Source organism: Borostomias antarcticus, assembly GCF_949987555.1.
Source record: "Borostomias antarcticus genome assembly, chromosome: 7".
Classification (NCBI taxonomy): Eukaryota; Metazoa; Chordata; class Actinopteri; order Stomiiformes; family Stomiidae; genus Borostomias; species Borostomias antarcticus.
This window is the reverse complement of record NC_140240.1, coordinates 31,034,178-31,041,677: the sequence shown is the minus strand read 5'-3', so window position 1 is coordinate 31,041,677 and position 7,500 is coordinate 31,034,178. Positions and strand designations below refer to the sequence as shown.

General features: G+C 55.3%; 1 protein-coding gene across 1 annotated transcript in view; it reads right to left on the bottom strand.

Moving 5' to 3' along the window:
• LOC311311727 (potassium voltage-gated channel subfamily KQT member 5-like) overlaps nucleotides 1–7,500 on the bottom strand; it is a gene marked incomplete at both ends in the record, with an annotated part of 119,967 nt that overhangs the window by 96,025 nt on the left and 16,442 nt on the right. The window lies entirely within an intron of this gene.

Genomic DNA, 7,500 nt, shown 5'->3' with positions numbered 1-7,500 from the left:
TGTTGATATATAGCTTCATGTTTTGTTGTGTATGTTATGTTATGTTTTTATACACAAACACTCGCAGCAAACTAAACTCCCAGCAAACCAGACCCCTCACTGTCGGAGATAACACACCCTCACACTCACTTTCTATTTATTCATGGATACATAATCTGAATGTTGATTTTTTGAATGTTGGTTTTATGTACTGCTTTAGCAATGTGGGTTCTTTTCACCTATTGTGCCAATAAAGCTCATTTGAATTTGAATTTGAGAGAGAGAGAGAAAGAGAGAGGGAGAGAGAGAGAGAGAGAGAGAGAGAGAGAGAGAGAGAGAAAGAGAGGGAGAGGGAGAGTGGGAGAGAGAGAGGGCAAGAGAGAGAGGTAGAGAGAGAGAGAGAGAGAGAGAGAGAGGGAGAGAGAGGGAGAGAGAGAGAGAGAGAGGGCAAGAGAGAGAGAGAGAGAGAGAGAGAGGGAGAGAGAGAGAGAGAGAGAGAGAGAGAGAGAGAGAGAGAGAGAGAGAGGAGTCAGGAGTTGCTGACCAGGGGAGGGGCCAGTGCAGTGGTGGGTTGTGGGTAGTTTGTGGAGAAGCAGAGACAGGCGAGCTGGTGAATACATAATAGAGCCTTTTCCTTCCTGAAAACCCCTCTGGGAGGGAGGGGGTGTTTTTGGGGAGGGGAGAGGTCTTGGGGTGGGGGTTGAGGTGGGGACAGAGCTTCACAGCTGCTCCCTGCTCGGGCCCCCCCGGGCGGCGCTCGGGTCACATGGTCCGGCGCTCGGGTCACATGGGCCGTGACGCCGCTGCTAGATGACGATGACGGAGGTCAGGGCTATTCTGGAGCACTGCCTTTCTGCTGTAGGGCCTGGACAGAGCACACGCCCTCCCTCCCTCTTCCTCCCTCTCTCTCTCTCTCTCTTCCTCTCTCTCCTTTCTCTCTCTCTCTTCCTCCCTCTCTCTCTCTCTTCCTCTCTATCCTCTCTCTCTCTCTCTTCCTCCCTCTCTCTCTCTCTCTCTTCCTCTCTCTCCTTTCTCTCTCTCTCTTCCTCCCTCTCTCTCTCTCCCCCCTCTCTCTCTCTCTTCCTTCCTCTGTCTCTCCCTCTCCCCTGTCTCTCTCTCTTCCTCCCTCCCTCTCTCCTCGTGTCTCTCTCTCTCTCTCCCTCTCTCTCTCTCTCTCTCTGGTTCTTGTCTCCCTGGCCCCTCCCCCTCCCCCTGTGTAATTAGTCAGCTAATTAAGGCTCTGGATGTGGAGAGGAAGGATGACTGGCTTCACAGAGGCCATGCCTGTGTGTGCGTGTGTGTGTGTGTGTGTGTGTGAGAGTGTGTGTTTGGGTGTGTGTGTGTGTGTGTGTGTGTGTGTGTGTGTGTGTGTGTGTGTGTGTGTGAGAGAGTGTGTGTGTGTGCGTGCGTGTGTGTGCGTGCTTGTGTGTGCGTGCGTGTGTGTGTGTGTGTGTGTGTGTGAGAGTGTATGAGAGTGTGTGTGTGGGTGTGTGTGTGTGGGTGTGCGTGTGTGTGCGTGTGTGTGTGTGTGTGTGTGTGGAGCTGAGGACCAGGGGCATAGCATGGCTACTGACATACATGTAAATGGTCATACATGTACAGTAAGCATCGTCACACGCCACCCTGTGCACGTGTGTCTGTTTGTTTATGTAAACATGCCGCTTGTTTACTCGTACGCGGATGTGACAGACGGACGAGGCCCTCGGCCTGAACCCCCCCTCCCGCTCAAGGACAAGCAGCGCATGGGAGAAGAGCACGAGAGAACTCTGGGTAGAGAGAGGAACTCTGGGTAGAGAGAGAGGAACTCTGGGTAGAGAGAGAACTCTGGGTAGAGAGAGGAACTCTGGGTAGAGAGAGAGGAACTCTGGGTAGAGAGAGAACTCTGGGTAGAGAGAGGAACTCTGGGTAGAGAGAGAGGAACTCTGGGTAGAGAGAGGAACTCTGGGTAGAGAGAGGAACTCTGGGTAGAGAGAGAACTCTGGGTAGAGAGAGGAACTCTGGGTAGAGAGAGGAACTCTGGGTAGAGAGAGAACTCTGGGTAGAGAGAGGAACTCTGGGTAGAGAGAGAACTCTGGGTAGAGAGAGGGACTCTGGGTAGAGAGAGGAACTCTGGGTAGAGAGAGGAACTCTGGGTAGAGAGAGAACTCTGGGTAGAGAGAGGAACTCTGGGTAGAGAGAGAGGAACTCTGGGTAGAGAGAGGAACTCTGGGTAGAGAGAGGAACTCTGGGTAGAGAGAGAACTCTGGGTAGAGAGAGGAACTCTGGGTAGAGAGAGGAACTCTGGGTAGAGAGAGAACTCTGGGTAGAGAGAGGAACTCTGGGTAGAGAGAGAACTCTGGGTAGAGAGAGGGACTCTGGGTAGAGAGAGGAACTCTGGGTAGAGAGAGGAACTCTGGGTAGAGAGAGGAACTCTGGGTAGAGAGAGGAACTCTGGGTAGAGAGAGAACTCTGGGTAGAGAGAGGAACTCTGGGTAGAGAGAGGAACTCTGGGTAGAGAGAGGAACTCTGGGTAGAGAGAGGAACTCTGGGTAGAGAGAGGAACTCTGGGTAGAGAGAGGAACTCTGGGTAGAGAGAGAACTCTGGGTAGAGAGAGAGAACTCTGGGTACCAACAAACTGGTCTCTCCCTGCTGGACACCAACAAACGGGTGACCGGTGACAACACAGAGTGAGAATGCGTGTGCTGGTGTGTGTGTGTGTGTGTGTGTGTGTGTGTGTGTGTGTGTGTGTGTGTGTGTGTGTGAGAGAGACGATGGGTCAGTATGATTAACTGGTGGAATTGTGTGTCGGTGGGCATGGCTGGCCAGTGTGTGTGTGTGTGTGTGTGTGGGGGGGGGGGGGGGGGGTGTTTGGAACAGCTGATGAGATCAAATTCTCTAATCACAGCATGACAGAATTAGTGTGTGTGTGTGTGTGTGTGTGTAAGTGTGTGTGAGTGTGTGAGTGTGTGTGTGTGTAAGTGTGTGTGTGTGTGAGTGTGTGTGTATGTGTGTGTATGTGTGTGAGTGTATGTGCATGTGTGTGTATGTGTGAGTGTGTGTGTGTGTGTGTGTGAGTGTGTGTGTGTGTGTGTGTGTGTGTGTGTGTGTGTGAGTGTGTGAGTGTGTGAGTGTGTGTGTGTGTGTGTGTGTGAGTGTGTGTGTGTGTGTGTGTGTGTGTGTGTGTGTGTGTTGTGTGTGTGTGTGTGTGTGTGAGCAGTGTGGCAGTGCCAGCTGCACCTCACATTCAAATCATATAAACACACCCTGAAAACAATCTCCTCTTCCCTTTCAAATGTCTCCGTGCCTTTAAGAGAGACGAGGTGCCCTCCCCTGCCCCCCCTGCATGTCCAGGGCCCCCGTGATGCCCTTCCCTGCCCCCCCTGCATGTCCAGGGCCCCCGTGATGCCCTCCCCTGCCCCCCCTGCATGTCCAGGGCCCCCGTGATGCCCTCCCCTGCCCCCCCTGCATGTCCAGGGCCCCCGTGATGCCCGGAGCTGCCCCCACAAACTCACTTCAAAAGAAATTCTCACAAACTCACTCTTTATATTTGTTTGCAGTGACGCACATGTGGTGTCAGCACACATCCGCCCAGAGGAAGAGGAAAGTTACAAAAAAAAGTCTTCCTTTCTTTCGGGAAGACCGGAACTCTCCATGTGACATGGTTGGACAGCTGTGGGTACGGAGCACACGCACGCTAAGCTAGCAGAGCCTGGGGGACCAGTGGGACAGCTGTGGGTACGGAGCACACGCACGCTAAGCTAGCAGAGCCTCGGGGACCAGTGGGACAGCTGTGGGTACGGAGCACACGCACGCTAAGCTAGCAGAGCCTCGGGGACCAGTGGGACAGCTGTGGGTACGGAGCCCACGCACGCTAAGCTAGCAGAGCTGTGGGTACGGAGCACACGCACGCTAAGCTAGCAGAGCCTGGGGGACCAGGGGGACAGCTGTGGGTACGGAGCACACGCACGCTAAGCTAGCAGAGCTGTGGGTACGGAGCACACACACGCTAAGCTAGCAGAGCCTGGGGGACCAGTGGGACAGCTGTGGGTACGGAGCACACGCACGCTAAGCTAGCAGGGGTACGGAGCACACACACGCTAAGCTAGCAGAGCTGTGGGTACGGAGCACACGCACGCTAAGCTAGCAGAGCCTCGGGGACCAGACGATACAGATGAGAATAAGCGTCAGGGGACCAACCTCTCAACGCGAAGGATTTACACCGTCTCTCGCTGAGCTTCTTTTAGCCTGGAAAGCCCGGCCTGCCCCCCCCCCCCCCCCCCCCCCGACTCCCCCGCCACCCCCCCATAAGGCTAAAAACATTAGCGCTGCTGCTGGGGTTTCTAATTTTGCTGGGGTTTCTTATTTAGCAGAGTCTAGCATAGCAGAGCAGGCATGTGGAACAGATGTGCCGGGGCCTGGGTGTGCCGGGGGCCGTAGAACAGGGACGCGCGCGTGGCAGGTGGGGTTGGGTCCAGACGGGTGCATCCGACGGGGGACGGACCCCCCCAGGGTAGGAGGGAGGTGAGGCCAGGTCAGGGACCCCCAGGGAGGTGAGGCCAGGTCAGGGACCCCCAGGGTAGGAGGGAGGTGAGGCCAGGTCAGGGACTCATATTCATCCCCATCACAGACCCCCCACTGAGATATCCCACTGAGCCAATTAACTCCATAAAAAAAAAATACAAAGAAATCATTGAACCTTGTCTCTGAAGCACGCGACCTCTACATGACACACTCGGCTTTACGGTTCTGCAGGGTTTGAACCGGGGAACGAGCTGTGTGTTCTGGTCTTTCACAGAATCCATTTGGTTTTCTCTCATGTTTGCAGCGTGGCTCACGGCGCAGAGACGAGAGGCAGCCATGACAGTGTGCCTCTCTCCCCCGACCTCTACCTTCCAACCAGACGCCAATTAACTCTGAGATCCAGAGTGCAGTGCTTGGCTGGAGCCAGCCCAAACACACATAAATGCACGTGCACACACACACACACACACACGCACACACGCACACACGCGCACAGATGTGTGAACATGGCACACACACAAACAATACAATACGCATCAAAAGTTCCTCCAAACCCTGTGGGCTGAAACTTCCCACAACACAGGAGAGAAAGTGCTTCAACGAGGTTCTAAAGTTACATTTCACAGTAGTATCTTTAACCGGTCTCCGATTTTAATTAGAGAAAGGCCAATAAAACAGCAGTTTCATGCTGAGTTTACGGCCCAATGAAGCTTCTACTTTCTCTGCTCACGTCTGCCACACATAAAGTTGGAATGACGACAGTTTCAAAAATGTCCCAGAAGAGGGTCTTGACTAAGACTCGACAGGAAGTCCTTCACGAGACAATTAGAACTCCAACTCCCTTCTTTACTCCTCCCTCTGAAACAACTTAACTAAGTTCTAATGGAATAACAATATAAAAGTTAACAGCACTTCATTAGCCGACCGTAAAAATGTTATCGCCTAGCTCCAGCCCCTAAACAGGGCAAAAACATGTCATTAAAACACACACACTCGCATTTTAACAGCACAACATCTCCCTGACAGACAAGCCGTCTCCAGAGACGCGCCGCGCTTCCATCTCAGTAAAAGCTCGTTAAGCAAAGCTTTAAGGTCCTGAGTCATGGTCGCTGTGCTTATAAAGCGAGCTGCCACAGCGGAGAATGTGTGGAAAGAGCCTAGAAGTCCATTAGGTCTGGAGGGTGGCAGTATGGGGGCCACACAACATTTTATTCATTAGCTGTGTGATCAGCCTCAGCTGCTGCTGATCAGGGTGGTAGTAAACAGCAGCTGTTGGCCGTGGGGGGGGGGGGGGGGGGGCTCTGCTGGAGAAGGTCATAAGCCTTTTCGGCACGGGGGCGTCCAAGGGGGGCTACAGGTTACAACAACGCAGTGGCACAGAGCAGACGGACGGTGCAGGTGACGGAGGGGACCGCTGGTGGTCAGGGAGGACAAACCCAACCCCTTGTGACTGAATGCAGGTATGGGTTCGGTCTTGGTTGGGTCAGCTGCTACGTGGGGGGGTTTCTGAAAACGTGAGCCATTTGCTAGCGAGGTACTGGCTTTTCTTCAAAGTTTCGGGGTCGGGGTTTTGGGTACGCCGGGTGAATATGTTTCAGGGGCGGGGTTTTAAGTGCGCGGGTCGAATATGTGCATGTGGTGTTTCCTCAAATCACTCTAAGCCTGGCAAGTGTGAATTTTGTGGGTAAGCTGGGCTTTTAAGAGGAGGTAGACGTCCAGGTCTTGTACTCTGTGAACCGAGCGTGTGCCGGGTTGTTTCCCAGGGAGAGGGTCCTGTCAGAGGGGTGTTGGGGAGGGAGAGGTCCTGTCAGAGGGGTGTTGGGGAGGGAGAGGCCCTGTCAGAGGGGTGTTGGGGAGGTAGAGGTCCTGTCAGAGGGGTGTTGGGGAGGTAGAGGTCCTGTCAGAGGGGTGTTGGGGAGGTAGAGGCCCTGTCAGAGGGGTGTTGGGGAGGTAGAGGTCCTGTCAGAGGGGTGTTGGGGAGGTAGAGGTCCTGTCAGAGGGGTGTTGGGGAGGTAGAGGTCCTGTCAGAGGGGTGTTGGGGAGGTAGAGGCCCTGTCAGAGGGGTGTTGGGGAGGTAGAGGTCCTGTCAGAGGGGTGTTGGGGAGGCAGAGGCCCTGTCAGAGGGGTGTTGGGGAGGTAGAGGTCCTGTCAGAGGGGTGTTGGGGAGGGAGAGGCCCTGTCAGAGGGGTGTTGGGGAGGGAGAGGCCCTGTCAGAGGGGTGTTGGGGAGGTAGAGGCCCTGTCAGAGGGGTGTTGGGGAGGTAGAGGTCCTGTCAGAGGGGTGTTGGGGAGGTAGAGGTCCTGTCAGAGGGGTGTTGGGGAGGCAGAGGCCCTGTCAGAGGGGTGTTGGGGAGGTAGAGGTCCTGTCAGAGGGGTGTTGGGGAGGGAGAGGCCCTGTCAGAGGGGTGTTGGGGAGGGAGAGGCCCTGTCAGAGGGGTGTTGGGGAGGTAGAGGCCCTGTCAGAGGGGTGTTGGGGAGGTAGAGGACCTGTCAGAGGGGTGTTGGGGAGTGAGAGGCCCTGTCAGAGGGGTGTTGGGGAGGTAGAGGTCCTGTCAGAGGGGTGTTGGGGAGGTAGAGGTCCTGTCAGAGGGGTGTTGGGGAGGGAGAGGTCCTGTCAGAGGGGTGTTGGGGAGGTAGAGGTCCTGTCAGAGGGGTGTTGGGGAGGGAGAGGCCCTGTCAGAGGGGTGTTGGGGAGGTAGAGGTCCTGTCAGAGGGGTGTTGGGGAGGTAGAGGGGTGTTGGGGAGGTAGAGGTCCTGTCAGAGGGGTGTTGGGGAGGTAGAGGTCCTGTCAGAGGGGTGTTGGGGAGGGAGAGGTCCTGTCAGAGGGGTGTTGGGGAGGGAGAGGTCCTGTCAGAGGGGTGTTGGGGAGGTAGAGGGGTGTTGGGGAGGTAGAGGTCCTGTCAGAGGGGTGTTGGGGAGGTAGAGGGGTGTTGGGGAGGTAGAGGTCCTGTCAGAGGGGTGTTGGGGAGGTAGAGGTCCTGTCAGAGGGGTGTTGGGGAGGGAGAGGTCCTGTCAGAGGGG